Genomic DNA, 15643 nt, shown 5'->3' on the forward strand with positions numbered 1-15643 from the left:
AGGAAACTCATCTAGGGGAGCTGAGAGACCACGGTGAAGATGGTGCAAAGGTCGCTATGTGGGAATTCGCAAATGTGATTTTTTTAAAAACAACCTTTGGCCAGCCAGAGTCAAGGCATTTATTACAGTTCTCTCATGCGTGGATTTTCTGATGTCTAATAAGGCTTGAGCTCTGCTTGAAGCTTTTCCCGCACTCAGAGCACATGTAGGACGTCTCTCCACTGTGGATTCTCTGATGTGAGATGAGGGCTGAGCTATAACTGAAGCTTTTCCCGCACTCAGAGCACGTGTAGGACGTCTCTCCACTGTGGATTCTCTGATGTGTGATCAGGGCAGAGCTCTGCTTAAAACTTTCCCCACACTCAGCGCATGTGTAGGGCGTCTGTCCTATGTGGACTGTCCGATGTTTGATAAGGTTTGATCTCTGATTGAAGCTTTTCCCACACTCAGAGCACATGTAGGGTCTCTCTCCTGTGTGGATTCTCTGATGTGTGATGAGGGCTGAATTATCCATGAAGCGTTTCCCACACTCAGAGCATCCATAGGGTTTGTCACCTGTGTGAATTCTCTGATGTGTGCTAAGGGCTGATCTATAACTGAAGCATTTCCCGCACTCAGAGCATGTGTGGGGTGTCCATCCAGTATGGATTGTCCGATGTCTAATAAAGCTTGAGCTCTGATTGAAGCTTTTCCCGCACTCAGAGCACATGTAGGGTGTCTCTCCTGTGTGGATTCTCTGATGTGAGATGAGGACTGAGTTATAACTGAAGCATTTCCCACACTCAGAGCACGTGTAGGGTTTTTTTCCTGTGTGGATTCTCTGATGTCTAATAAAGCTTGAGCGCCGATTGAAGCTTTTCCCGCACTCAGAGCATGTGTAGGGCGTTTCTCCTGTGTGGATGCTCCTATGTCTGATAAGGTGTGAGCTCCGATTGAAGCTTTTCCCACACTCAGAGCACATGTAGGGTTTCTCTCCCCTGTGGATTCTCTGATGTGTGAGAAGGTCAGAGCTCCCATTGAAGCTTTTCCCACACTCGTGGCATATGTAGCATGTCTCTTCCACGTTGATTCTCTCGCATGTAATAAGGTCTGAGTGGCTACTGAAGTTTTCCTCTGGCCTGTGCTGAGTCTCACAGGCCTTTGCTTTTTCTGGGAGTGCACAACTCCCGGAAACATTCCCTTTGGATCTTCCTGATAACATCCCATGTGGTTCTACTTGCTCAGCATCTTCCTGCTGGGGTGTCTCCTCGTTCTCATTCACCATCCCGTCACCTGGTGGGAGACAGAGAGAATCCAGACATAGGTCACTCCCTGCACCAGAGAGAAAAGAAATCTCAGCGAGAGGAATGGAAAAAGGTGTGAACAAACCAAAATATGTGCGGGAGAGATCAAACCCATCAGGAGCTGATTTTCCCCAAACCCTTCCCCCGAGGAGAGAGAGGAAGGGATCAGTTCTGGGTGTGCATCTCACCAGAACTCTCAGGGGAAAGTGAGATTGGGGAGGGACCTGCTGCCAACTGTCAGTCAGGATAGGTGGGAAGCCATGAATGACATCTGCCACATCTGCAGAGAACAATCCTGAACTTGGAGAGCTTACAACTTGGAGAGTCTTTGTAGGGCATCTCAAATGTTTCCTGTATTCACGGACAGTTTTTGAGATGGTTTACCCAATTCCTCACCTGTGCAGGCAGCTCTCCGGAGCACTTTTTTGAGAGCCACAGAGGTCTGAGACCCACGGCTGTTCCCCTCATTCCAGCTGCGAGATCACATCAGGTTTGGAAATTGGAAACCCTGGGAAGGCAAAGAAAACAAGGAAGGTCCATGGAATTTGTGGGATACTTGTCACAAGGAATATTCCATGGTTTTAACCCCAGCTCATTTTTAAGACATAACATCCCAAGGTCGGCTTCCTTGGCTCAAAGTGGCAGGAGAGTTATTATTATAAATCATATTCATTACCTTAGTGCCTAAGAGCCAACTAACCGTGGGCCCCTGTTGTGCTAGGCACAGTACAAACCCAGACTAGTAGATGGTCCATGCCCTGAAAAATTTACAATCTAAATAGACAAGACAGACACAGAATGGGGGAAGAGGTAGAACCCACCAGCAGAGTGAACTATGTGAAGGCAGAGTGACAGATCTGATGAACACAGGTCTATATCTTGAGACTATTGTATTTAATGTTATGACTAGGGCCAGTGTTTTCCGGAAATTGCTGCTATTACTGTATTTTTCCCTGAAATTACTCTTCATTTCTGGAATCACCCTTCATATCCAGAATGGCTGAACAGAGGGTGGGTGGGGATGCAGGGTCACAAACCCCAGATTTCTGCCTGGAGACACCTGACTCCTCCCCAGGGCACAGGGCAAAGGCTGGGGGCTGGCTGCTTTTGAGACTTGCTGCCAATTTCTTCCCTCCTCATACAAGTCTGGGCTCAGAAAAAACACTGTGGAGCTTCCCCTTGGGAGGCGGGGCACTTGGCAGTGGGATACTGGGGTCCCTCATCAAGCTGCAGAGCAGACGGCGCTCGCACCTGCTCTCGACTGCATCAACAGTACCTCTCCCCTGCTCATCTCCCCTGCACACAGCTGGTTCATGCCCCGTCTCCCCAGCACACAGCCGGTTCTAGGCTCTCAGTGCCCAGTGCCTGGGCCCCACCTCCCCCACACAGCTGGCTCCTGTCCTCTCCCGCAATGCACTGTCGGGCTGTAAAGGATTATATATTGCTCATGTTTGTCAATGAGACTGTTTTCGTTGCCAGCAAACACTGGCCCTACCTATGATTGTTATCTGGATCTCTGAGCCAGCCCTTGACAGCATGAACACGTCACAGACTATGATGCCGAGATGGGCCAGATGATACCGGGGAGGGCTGAGGGATGGGTTTCCTGTGCAATCTGGTATCACTAAGGCTGGATGTCAAGGCTCCATCTTTTGAAGCTTTGCCCCATACAGAAAGGGGCCGTGACTGATTTTACCTCTTTCAGGAGACTGAAGACGACAGACAGACTTTTTGGGGAGAAACAGCTCAGTTTGAGCTGACTGAGGGGGGTCTTTTTGGGCTACAAACTGACATGACCTGATAACCAAGAGGTAAGCTTTTAAAGAAGGTTTTAATACACTTTGGAAATGATCGGGGATTCCCAAGAGGACTGATGGTAAATATGCATTCTGATGCTTTTCTTGCTCTATATCTTTTCCCCATAAGGCACACTGGCACGGTCATGGATCCATAGGATCTGTGCAATGCCCTGGCTTTTAAACAGTCCTTGGGAGGTGCCCCTTGAGTGCGCTAGACCCCCAAGGGGTCCCACTCTTCCACAAGGATAGGCCATGTAGCTTCAACACCTGAGACTGAGTCTCCGGCTTCAACACTCCTATTTCAACCTGTGAGCTCTGCCAACAGGTCCAGCTGAACGACACTCCTGTTCAGAGACTGTTCCTCATTCAATGCACAGAGCAAGTTTGTGCTGTGACACTGGGCAGACTTTTAAAACATAGCAGGGTTTATTAGTCAACCGAAACACAGCATTGGAAAGTCCTTGGCTTAGCACAGAGAAGCAAAGAAGACAATATAGTCCATATTGGCCAATGCCCTTGAGCCATGCTGCTGTAGAAAACAGTTTGGTTTCCATTCACTGTGCCTGTCCATTTGTCTTCTCTCCAATAGAGCTCCCTGCATCTGTGAGCCCAGTTCTTCCTGCTCCCAAAAATATAACGAGTCCATGTATGCTTCACTCAGCCAAGTGGAGATCCTCCCGTGGACAGATGACAATTATTCCCTTGTCTCTGTCGGGTATTCCATTGATGTAGGTTGATCCCAGCCAGTCCTTAATGACCCATTCATATCACCCCATGACAGCTACGTGACAAAACACCTCATGTCTCCTGCTCTTTCTAATCATAGCAATACCAATCACAGAGGGAAACTGAGGTGTGTATTGGCATCATACAAGTATCACCAAAATTCCCACCTCTATCGCACACACACTGCTCACAGCCCTTGGAGAGAAAGCAAAGCACAGGAACTGGAGGTTAGTCCAGTGAACACAGAGGAGAACAAGCTGCAATCCTCAAACTTGGTCAAAAGGGAGAGGCATGTGGGTCCCTACCCATAGAGAGGGGCTGGCTAGAGGCCTGATACTTGAGAGGCCATTCCTTGAGCAGACCATGGAGGCAGGTCAGAGGCTTAGCTGTCCCAGAACTGTGACATCACAAAAGCACATTCTGGGGAATTAGGAAATCTAGTGATTCAGGTGTAATGGGAGGGAGAATTAAACTCCCCCAGTGTGTGGAGATGGCTAGGGAATTAAACACTGAAATTCAGGAGCAACAGCCTCTAATTCTTTCGGAAAAGGAGAATGTAAGAAACAAGAACTGGGCCACACAACCTCAGGAGGGACAGGCTCGAAGATCCAAGGAGCCCGGAGGGAAGACAGCTTGTGGCTGCTGCAGATGGGGAGAGCGGGGCCAAGAGTCTCTCCAAACTCTCACTCCTGTTGACCCCGACCTGATTTTATGATCTTTGACCTAGTCTCAAGTCTTGTGGGCAATTTTATACTCGCTAGAGATAAAATGTCATTATCAGAAAATTGCTTATTAGCTTGGAACATGCATGGAGGGGCAAGGAGCTGAACATAAATAAATGGGCTATTAAGGGCAGGTCAACACTACAGCCAGGATTGACACTCTGAGATCGATCCACTGGTGGTCGATTTAGTGGATCTAGTTAAGACCCGCCAAATCAACTGCAGATGGCTCTCCAGTCAACCCCTGACTCTACCCCTGACTCTACCCCGATGCTCTCCCGTTGATCCCCCGCAGTGTACACCCTGCAGTAACTCAACCTAAGTTATGTTCACTCCAGCAACATTATTCATGTAGCTGGAGTTGCGCAGCGTAGGTCAACTGACTGAGGTAGTGTAAATATCGCCTAAGCTTGCTACAGTTCAGGGCCTTATATTAGGTGGAGGCTTTGTGGGAGTGATTATGATGAAGTCTGGGATTTACCTGAATAGGCCTCAGGATAAGGAGAGAATCCCAGGTGAGATATTTTGACCCCACATTTTTAAAAACTAACAAGTAGTCACCAACAGGTGCAATACGCCACAGGATTCTGAAAGAAGGGTCGGGCTTTAGCAGTTAGGTTGCTATGCAGTATCTCAGCAGTTGGGCCGCATTCATAAATTAGAATTATTAATAAACAAGTGATGTAAGTCATGAGTATCAATGCTTGATGCTTAATTATAGACTTCCCAAAGGCCACATATGGGTTGGGGCAGCTATTGACATTACTGTAATCAGAGTAAAGGAGCAGATATGGTATATAGCCATCCTGTTACCATAAGGAAGTGGATAAAATACCTCTCCTAGTTACCATTTTTTCATTTTGTCAGGTCCCCGAGACAGTGTAAACTGAAGCAGGGCCTCCCTTCTGATGGGCTCCCTTGCCCTTCGATCTTTGTTTCCAATGGTGTCCATAACTTGTAAAAAGCAACAGAGGGTCCTGTGGCACCTTTAAGACTAACAGAAGTATTGGGAGCATAAGCTTTCGTGGGTAAGAACCTCACTTCTTCAGATGCATTTGCATCTGAAGAAGTGAGGTTCTTACCCACGAAAGCTTATGCTCCCAATACTTCTGTTAGTCTTAAAGGTGCCACAGGACCCTCTGTTGCTTTTTACAGATTCAGACTAACACGGCTACCCCTCTGATACATAACTTGTAAGTATGCACAGTGCAAGACTCTCTTTACTATACTTACCTTAGTCTAATCGTTACGTGTATCGATCCTTGCCTATGATTCCAATTATAACTGTCTGTATTAAATCAAGTTTCTGTGTGTTTCACCAAATTTCATCTTCTCAATTAACTTTGAGCAGCCATGTACAAGGGCAAGTTGTACCCCAATACGTAGGTGTAAAAATTGTACAGGCAACACTAACACCCTGTGACATCATCAACAAAATGCCCATTTGTGCCAGGGTAGTGGCCCTGCTCTGGGAGGGAGGAATGCAGCAAGGTCTCAGGATCGGTGGCCGGGGTCGCTGTGCATAGAGGTTATATGGGGAGGGGGGTAATGAGTGGGAGAGGGAAGTCAAGAGTTAAAATAATAATGTTTGGGGAAAAATGTATAATGAAGTGATACTGAACAGAAATAAAACTGGAGTGCAGGCTGTAAAGCAACAAGGCTTGGGCAGGGATTCGGGGTTAAAGGTCTGGGATCCCCCACAGCTCTAGATCCCCAAACCTCTCCTCCCTCCCACTGACCCACCCAGCCAACCTCCTGAGTGCCCGTCCTCCAGACTCCCCTCCCCTTCTTCCCATTCCTCTCAGTCATCACCACGTCCAGGCACCTTGGGAGCTTCCTATGTTCCCTCCTCGTCTCTCACTACCTCATCCCTCCCTGCTCCTTCTTAGCTCTAATCCGGCACACACACTCCCCATGTTCTGGCACCCCAGAATTATCTACTCCCCGCTTCTCCTCCCCTCCCACAGCTCTGTTCTCCCTTCACCCTTGGGGTCCTGAATGGCAACATTATACACTCTTGTATCAAACACAGAGCTCATCTGACTGTCACACAAGCCATGCATGAGTCATACACCTATTTATTCAATTTAGAATTCTACAGGCAGCATATTTTCCTTTTAAAATGAGGAAAAGGCATGAAAGCTACAGTTATTAATGTAGTTATTAATGTATCCAATAATGATCAATTAAATCCAATTTTAAAATGACTGACGGCACCAAAAAGGCACATGTCCAAAAATTATACTAGTGGGTGGGAGATAAGGCAAAAAAAGTGTGTGTGTGGGGGGGGGGAGGGGCAAGGAAACTTGTCAAAACTTGCATGACAAATACAGGTATAAAGTTATTACTACTCAAGTTCTTTAGAAACCCCACAGCTTCTAATAACCGAGGGGACAGGACTCCTTACCCAGCCAGACGACTGTCTCATAGTTCACCTGCATGACGGCTCTGTAGAGAGCTCTCTGAGTGGGGTCCAGCAGAGCCCCCTCTTCCCTGGTGAAATCCACAGCCACTTCCTCAAAAGTCATCGGTCTCTGAAAGAGCAAGAGTCCAACACTCAGTACCTGCTGCCCCAGTCACAACCCCACTATTCACAGAACAGCAGCACCAGCTAAATGGAAGCTCCGGGAGGCACATGTTAACAGAGTCCCACCCCACCTTCCTTAGAGCAGCCAGGAGGCCTCAGAGGGTAGAAAGAGAGAACCTTTGTGTCTCCCAGCTGACAGATGAAAGCAGGGTCTTCACATTTATCACATACCTACTAGCCAGAGCTTGATATAGGAGATGGGGCTGTCTCTGGACCCTGCTGGTGGCTCTCTGTTAGGAATCCCAACACTCTCCAAATAAACTATATGGAAGAAAGGGGAAGTCAATAGTAAAGAAAATAAGTTAGAAGGTCAGAATTGTAGAAAATTGGTAAGGGAAGCTATCAGAAATCAATGACCAATCAATGAAAATAAGAAGGAAGTTTTTAAAAGTATATTAAGTACAAAATTAATCATAACAATGGTAGTGGTAAACTACTAGATGGAAATGGCAAAATTATCAAAAATAATGCAGAAGAGGTAAAAGTGTTCAATAAATACTCCTCTCCTAGATTTGGAGAAAAACAGATGATGTACTCGTATCACAAGATGTTGATGACGGGGACTCTTTCCATTCCAACAATAACTCACAAGGACGCTAAACAGCAGCTATTGAAGTTAGACATGTTTAAATCAGCCAGTCCAGATAACTTGTATCCAAGAGTTTTAAAAGACCTGGTAGAGGAGCATGGTGGATTGTTAATGCTGATTTTAATTAGGACTTGGAACACTGGGGAAATTCCAGAAGACTGGAATAAAGCTAATGCTGTGCCAATATTTAAAAAGTATAAAAGAGATAAACCTAGCTAATTACAAGAGTGTCAGTCAGGGATATAAATACTGGGCAAGATAATGGAGCAGCCGATACTGGATTTCATTAATAAAGAATTAAAGGAGGGTAATATAATTAGTACCCATGAACAAAGGTTTAGAGAAAATAGATCCTATCAAACTAACTGGATATCGTTATTGGATGAGATCAAAAGTTCGGTTGCAGCTAATAGTACTGATGTAATATACCGAGACTTCTGTAAGGCATATGACTTGGTTCGGCACAATATTTTGATTAAAAACCTAGAATGATACAAAATACACACAGCATACATTAAATAGATTAAAAACTGTGATAGTAAATGGGGAACCGTGGTCGAGTGGATTTCTTTCTAGCGGGTTCCGCAAGGATTGGATCTTGGCCCTGTGCTATTTCACATTCTTATCAATGACCTGGAAGAGAAGATAAAATCATCACTGATAAAGTTTGCAGTTGACACAAAGATTGGGGGTGGTGGTAACTAATGAAGTGTCAGTAGATTCAGGTTCCAGCACTGGGAGTCTGGGAAGTTTTCCCAGCCCTGGCTGGAGGGCTATTTCCTGTTCCACAAAGAGGGAAAGTTTCATTCCCAACTCCTGTGCCTTGAAATTAGGCCCTATCTCACACTACACCCCATATGCAGCATAGTGGTATGATTATAATAGGATTAGGACATAATTATGATGCATTTTGTGCAAGATGCGTCATGTGCAGTGTCATTGGAAATATTATGATTTGTTGAATAGGATTATCCTATTTGTGTGCATGGATCATGCTGGTATCTGAAGTTATGGATATTGACTCTGTATTTCAAATGTGTTTACTCTGGGTAACCCCCACAACTAATCTTTCAGGTACAACAGTGAAGAAGCCAGACAGTGCTGATGGCTCATCAACAAAGACAATGGACTGTGGAAGAGCTTAGCCTTCCTGTGAATGTTTCAGCCAGCCTATGAATCATGGCTACTATGACTCAGCAAGGCATGTAGGTCATGTGACCAGACCACATGACACTGAACTCCATTTTGGTACCTGTATTTTTCCACAAACTGGACTGGGAATTGAGTTTGGAACAAAGGGTTCCTGCCATATGGAAAAGCTACATGAGGTGGGGTGTGACATCATCTCTTGGCCTCATTCCCCAGACAAGAGAACTCCGGGAAACACCTGAGGAGCAAAGACTGAACTGGGGGAAGTGTTGGTCCCAGGGTGAAGGGATTTCTAGCTTGTGTATGGAAACTTGGTGGACTGCTTGTATCATCAGTCAGGGTGAGAAATTGATAATTCAAATTCTATCCATCTAGTATGTTAGGCTTAGTTTGAGTTTTTGGTTATTTGCTAAGTAATCTGCTTTGATCTGTTTGCTATCACTTATAATCACTTAAAATCTTTCTGTAGTTAATAAACTTATGCTTTATCTTAACCTGTGTATTTTGAGTGAAGTGTCTGGGGAAAATCTCAGCTTGGTTTGCACAAGCTTGTTGTGCATATCTTTCCCATATCGAGGGGAAGGCGAACTATATTAATGGGCTTACATTATACAGATCCCTATGCAGTATAAGATGGTATAATTCTGGATTTCTACTACAGCAGGTGTGTAAGGTTGGGGAGCTGGGAAATTGGCTGTTGTCTTCTATCTGTCCTTGAGTGGCTTAGGTAAAGCACTCAGGTAGATTAGTTGGGTGTATGGCCCCACCTGCTGTTGTGTTGGGCGATAACAGGGCCTGGAGAGGCTGGCTGAATATCCAGCAAAGGAGTGTGAGAAGGGCCAGCCCAGCTTGAGGGTTAGAGGGCACAGCAGTTCCCAGAAGCCCCCCAGACTGCACCCCGGGGGTGACAACCCATCACACCCTAGATTACACAAGTCTCAGCAGGTTTCTCACATTCTGACCCCTCCCTTTCTCCACCTCAGATATTTCCTGCCTCCCACCACCTCGAGCAGCTCCCACCCTCCTATGCATTTACTGCTCCTCTCCCTCCAAGCAGAATCCACCACCAGCTCCCTGATAATCTCTTACCTGAGCCAGCTCCATTGCAGCCATTTCCTTCCCCCTGGGAGGACGGGATGATCTGGAGCGAAACGTGGACGTTATTCTGTAGCCTGACAGGGTGAGAAGGGCAATGTGAGAGAATTCAGATGGGGCTTTTGTCCATTCCACAAGCCGATTCCCCCCAGGATTTTCCCTGCTAATGGACATTCTAGGTTCTGCCACAGTGTGAAGCACAGAGTGACCTTATTCCAGTACAGGCCTAGCCCCCTCCCACCAGGGTGTAACCCTCTGAGACATGGTGAAACCCTCCCAGTAGCAGAGTCTCTCTGTCACACTAATCAAGTTTGCGGACAATACCAAGCTGGGAGGGGTTACAAGAGCTTTGGAGGATAGGATTAAAATTCAAAATGATCTGGACAAACTGGAGAAAAGGTCTGAAGTAAATAGGATGAAATTCAATAAGGACAAATGCGAAGTACTCCACTTTGGAAGGAACAATCAGTTGCACACATACAAAATGGGAAATGACTGCCTAGGAAGGAGTACTGCGGAAAGGGATCTGGGGGTCATAGTGGATCACAAGCTAAATATGAGTCAACAGTGTAACGCTGTTGCAAAAAAAAAAGCAAACATCATTCTGGGATGTATTAGCAGGAGTATTGTAAGCAAGACACAAGAAGTAATTTTTCTGCTCCACATTTCAGGAAAGATGTGGACAAATTGGCAAAAGTCCAGAGAAGAGCAACAAAAATTATTAAAGGTCTAGAAAACATGACCTATGAGGGAAGATTAAACAAACCCAATTTTTTTCAGTCTGGAGAAGAGAAGATGGAGAGGGGACATGATCACAGTTTTCAAGTACATAACAGGTTGTTAAAAGGAGGAGGGAGAAAAATTGTTGTTCTTAACCTCTGAGAATAGGACAAGAAGCAATGGGCTTAAATTGCTGCAAGGGTGGTTTAGGTTGGACCTTAGGAAAAACTTCCTAACTGTCAGAGTGGTTAAGCACTGGAATAAATTGCCTAGGGAGGTTGTGGAATCTCCATCACGGGGGATTTTTAAGAGAAGGCTGGACAAACACTTGTCAGGCATGGCACGCACACCCTGCCACGCCGGCTCCACCATTTTTGCGCACCCCAAAGGATCCTCTTGCGCACCCCACTTTGGTGACCACTGGTCTAGATAATACTTAGTCCTGCCTTGAGTGCAGGGGACTGGACTGGACAACCTCTCGAGGTCCCTTCCAGTCCTACAATTCTATGAACCAAAGGCCAGAGAAGAGCAAAATCAAAGGAGGCACTTTGGGGGATTCTCCGTCATTGTCCCCAGGGCAGCTGTCTCAGGTTTACAAAGTTGTTTGATGCTCCAGCCTTTATACAGTCTCTCCTGGGAGTGCCCCGTTTCATGGGCTGGGCCTAGTTTTAGCTTTTGGCAAGCCTGACCCCAGGGGCTCTGAGACTGGGCCTTCTTGCCTCAGCACCTTGTTTCTTTCTGTGGCTTCCCAGTGAGTCCAAATGAGTAGATACTCCTGATAGAGACTGTGAACATAGGAATGGCCCACTGCTCAGACCAATGGTCCATCTATCTCAGTGGCCAATGCCTGCCCCCCCCCAGAGGGAATGAAAAGAACAGGGAATCATTAAGTGATCCATCCCGTCACCCATCCCAGCTTCTGGTAAACAGAGGCTAGAGACACCATCCCTACCCATCCTGCCTGTGACACTGGCAAATGAGTGTTAGCTCTTGCAAAAGCCCCCATGTCTTAACTGAACATGGACAAATGCATAGCTGGAATCAGTCTGGCTCACCTGTGCTAGTATTGTTAAGACAGGTATTAGAATGATAAGAATGTGTTTAGTGTTTAGACTTTATTGAATGCTTGTGGGTTGCTGCCTTGGTTAACATCTGACTAGTTGCATTGTGAGCCTCTATGGCTATGTAAATCACCAGACAGGAGAGAGACTTTACCTATGAAGTGCTGATTGGCAACAGAATGCATTACATCCTGCCTGGCAGGAAAGGTCCATCAACACCAGATAGAGTATTATGGGATGTTAAAGAAGGCAAACGACTGTTGTTGTGCTCTTGACTTCCCATTAGCTGAGTTTGCGGCTCAGAGCACATGGCAGGAAGGGGATAAAAACCCCATACAGAAGGAACTGATTATCTGTATGCTGCTTGGACTCTGAGGGGCAAAGTTTCTAGGCATAAGCAAGAGATCCCCAGCTGCTTAGCCTGGGTTAGTCCTAAAGAATATGTAGAGCTTGATTATTATAGAACCTTCTATATCCTTTTGAAATTTAAGACTAACTCGTCTGCATCTATATGATTACCTGCTTTAACTTTGTAAGCAACTCTCGTTTCCTTTTAAATAAATCTTAATACAGGTTATTACAGGACTGGCTACAAGTGTTGTCTTTGTTGTGAGATCTAGATTCAATTGACCTAAGTGGCTGGTTCTTTGGGACTGGCAGTAACCTGAACATTGCTGAGATTCGTGGTGTAAGGCAGTGGTTCTCAACCAGGGGTCTGGGGCCCCCTGGGGGGGGGCACCAGCAGTTATCAGGGGGGCTGCCAAGCAAGGCCGGCATTAGACTCACTGAGGCCCAAGGCAGAAAGCTGAAGTCGCAGCACATTGGGCTGAAGTCCGGGGCCCTGAGCCCCACCACCCAGGGCTGAAGCCAAAGCTTAAGCAATGTAGCTTTGTGGGGGCCCCTGTAGCATGGGGCCCCAGGCAGTTGCCCTGATTGCTATCCCATAACACCAGCCCTGGCTTTTATATGCAGAAAACCAGTTATTGTGGCCTACGTGAGCTGTGGAGTTTTTATAGCATATTGGGGGGGCCTCAGAAAGAAACAGGTTGAGAACCCCTGGTGTATGGGACCATCTGTCACAAAGGTGAGCTCACCTGTGTGGTGAGATATATGGGATGACCCAAGGGGACTGTCGGTGATCCCATGTTAATGCTGTTACAGTGCCTGAAGCGTTTACACTGGATACTTGGTTGGTGAAATCTCCATATAGACCTCACAACCAATTTGGGGTTTGTGCCCTGCTTCTTACCAGTCTGCCTGAGGCTGGTGCTCATGCTCTCGAGTCACTGAAGACAGCGTTACAGAGACTTACGGGCACAACGCCACTAGCAGCAATTGGCAGCAACGCAGAGCAGGCTTTACAGTGACACAGTGTGGGCCAAATGGTCCATGGACTCAGTTAAGCCCCAGTTCTCCTCCAGTGCACGTCAGCATCCCGGCAACCTTCTAGGAGGGTCAAGGCTGCCACTCCTTCAGTGATGATGCATCTCCAGCATAGCATCACCCGTGAATATTGGCTCTATACTGTCTGTATTTCAAACTTATGCTATGCTTCTGGGTGATGTCCCAGACAAGCTGGGATTAGCTCTGCCTAGCCTGCTTGATGGCCCATTAAGGACCATCAGCTATACAATTGACCCATGGAAAGAAGGCAAATACGCCTTGTAACTCAGCAAAGTATGCAGGAACTTGCCCATGTGACTCCAGACTCCATTTTGCTGTAATTTCCCACAGTACGAACAAAGCGGTGTTCTTACACCTGGAAAAGACTATATAAGGCTGATGCCTCATCTCCATCTTGTCTTCAATCCTGCTTCTTACCTCTGGAGGGACTTTGCTACAAACAGAAGCTCTACACAAAGGACTAATGACCCATCCCAGCTGGGGATGGATTCCAGAGACTTGATTTGAACCTACAGTTTATTCTATCTCTGCTACAAGCCTGAACCAAGAACTTTGCCATTACTGTATGTAATTGATTCCATTTAACCAATTCTAACTCTCATCTATATCTTTTTCCTTTTATGAATAAACCTTTAGATTTTAGATTCTAAAGGATTGGCAACAGCGTGATTTGTGGGTAAGATCTAATTTGTATATTGACCTGGATCTGGGGCTTGGTCCTATGGGATCAGGAGAACCTTTTTTCTTTTATTGGGGTATTGGTTTTCATAACCATTTGTCCCCATAACGAGTGGCAATGGTGGTGATACTGGGAAACTGGAGTGTCTAAGGGAATTGCTTGTGTGACTTGTGGTTAGCCAGTGGGGTGAGACCGAAGTCCTCTTAGTCTGGCTGGTTTGGTTTGCCTTAGAGGTGGAAAAACCCCAGCCTAGGGCTGCAATTGCCCTGTTTTTAGCAATTTGTCCTGAATTGGCACTCTCAGGCTACGTCTACACTACCCGCCTGAATCGGCCGGTAGAAATCGATCTCTCGGGGATCGAATTATCGCATCTTGTCGGGACGAGACATTTGATCCCCGAATCGAAGCTTGTACTCCACCAGCGGAGGTAGGAGTAAGCGCCGTCGACAGGGGAGCCGCGGAGGTCGATTTGCCGCCGTCCTCACAGCGGGGTAAGTCGGCTCCGATACGTCGAATTCAGCTACGCTATTCGCGTAGCTGAATTTGCGTATCTTAAATCGACGACCCCCCCCGTAGTGAGGACGTAGCCTCAGTTGGGTCCCGCCAGAACCGCATCGTCACAGGGGGCAATTGGACACACAGAGGTGCACCACAGAAGGCCTGAGGCCCAGCAGTTTGGCACCAGTTTGATGGGCTGGATGGCCTCTCACTGGGGGCTGCAAGCAGCCTGGCACATGGAGTAGATACGGGGTGGCCTGTGGAGTAGGAAGCAGGGCAGCGTCCCAGACAGCACGCTGAGAAGGGAAATGGAGAGGGGACGAGGGGCACTGCAGTGAACTCAGCACCTGTCCTGAAGGCCATTGGCAGAAAGTTGTCCTCTCCCTGGCCTACAGGGGTCAGACAGTGATACAGAGATCCCTTGGCAAAGGGTCACTTGGCCTTTGCCAGCAGCTCTCACCTGAGACCTGACAAACCCATCACACCAAACGCATCTCTTGGAGGATGGTCATTTGAGGTGTCTACAGAAAGCTCATAATTGGCCAAGATTCAATGACAGAGATCAACGTATGGGACACATGTAAGGAACAAAGCATCTATACTGAAAATCTACTCTATGGACTTGGAATGGAAAATCAATCACTGAGAGCTAACGGGCCCCGGGATTGGCCCATCCACCCAGGAGGGAGTCGTCACTTCTCACTAGTCAGCTGGCAAGGTAACGCAAGGCTCAAGTGACCAGCCTTGCTCCCTCCCAAACTATCCATGGAAAACCATCAGGGCACCACCAAACACCTGAAACTGGGGTGGGGGGGAGGGGGGAGCTGAAGGTAACATAAATTTAATCATCCCAAATCCAAAATATGAATAGTTTAAAGGCACATGTTATACGTGTATGGCATGGAGGGCAGGCCAAAGTGTATGGGGGAAGGGGCCTGTTTGGAGGAGGGGCAGACTGGGCGGAGCTAGGGCATGGCTGGACCAGGGGCAGGGGGCTCAGCTGGAAGTAGCAGTGAGGGGCCCAGCTCAGGCTATATCACCAAGGTGGCATGTGCCAGACCGTATGCTGCTGCTGCTGCCTGTAATACGTGTGCAGCAGCCTAGGACAGGAGACAGCTACTGGCTCCTACAGTGCCCAGAGAGGGCTGGAGGGGATGGACAAGAAGGGGAGGCCGAGCTGGAAATGGTGGCAGGAGGAGGAGGTGGAGAAGGAGAGAGACATTTGTAGCATGACCATTATTCCCATTCCACCGTAACAGAAAGTATAGGAGAGGGGAGCAGCACTTCAGAATCACCCAGCAACTACGCGGAGAGAGCACTGGACGGGGACT

The 15643-nt window shown here is 47.2% G+C and overlaps 1 pseudogene; it reads right to left on the reverse strand.

The window, feature by feature from the left end:
- The window catches only part of LOC135889359 (zinc finger protein 850-like), a 452984-nt pseudogene continuing 437341 nt past the window's right edge, over nt 1–15643 (reverse strand).

This window comes from Emys orbicularis, chromosome 15 (genome assembly GCF_028017835.1).
Source record: "Emys orbicularis isolate rEmyOrb1 chromosome 15, rEmyOrb1.hap1, whole genome shotgun sequence".
NCBI classification, from domain to species: Eukaryota; Metazoa; Chordata; order Testudines; family Emydidae; genus Emys; species Emys orbicularis.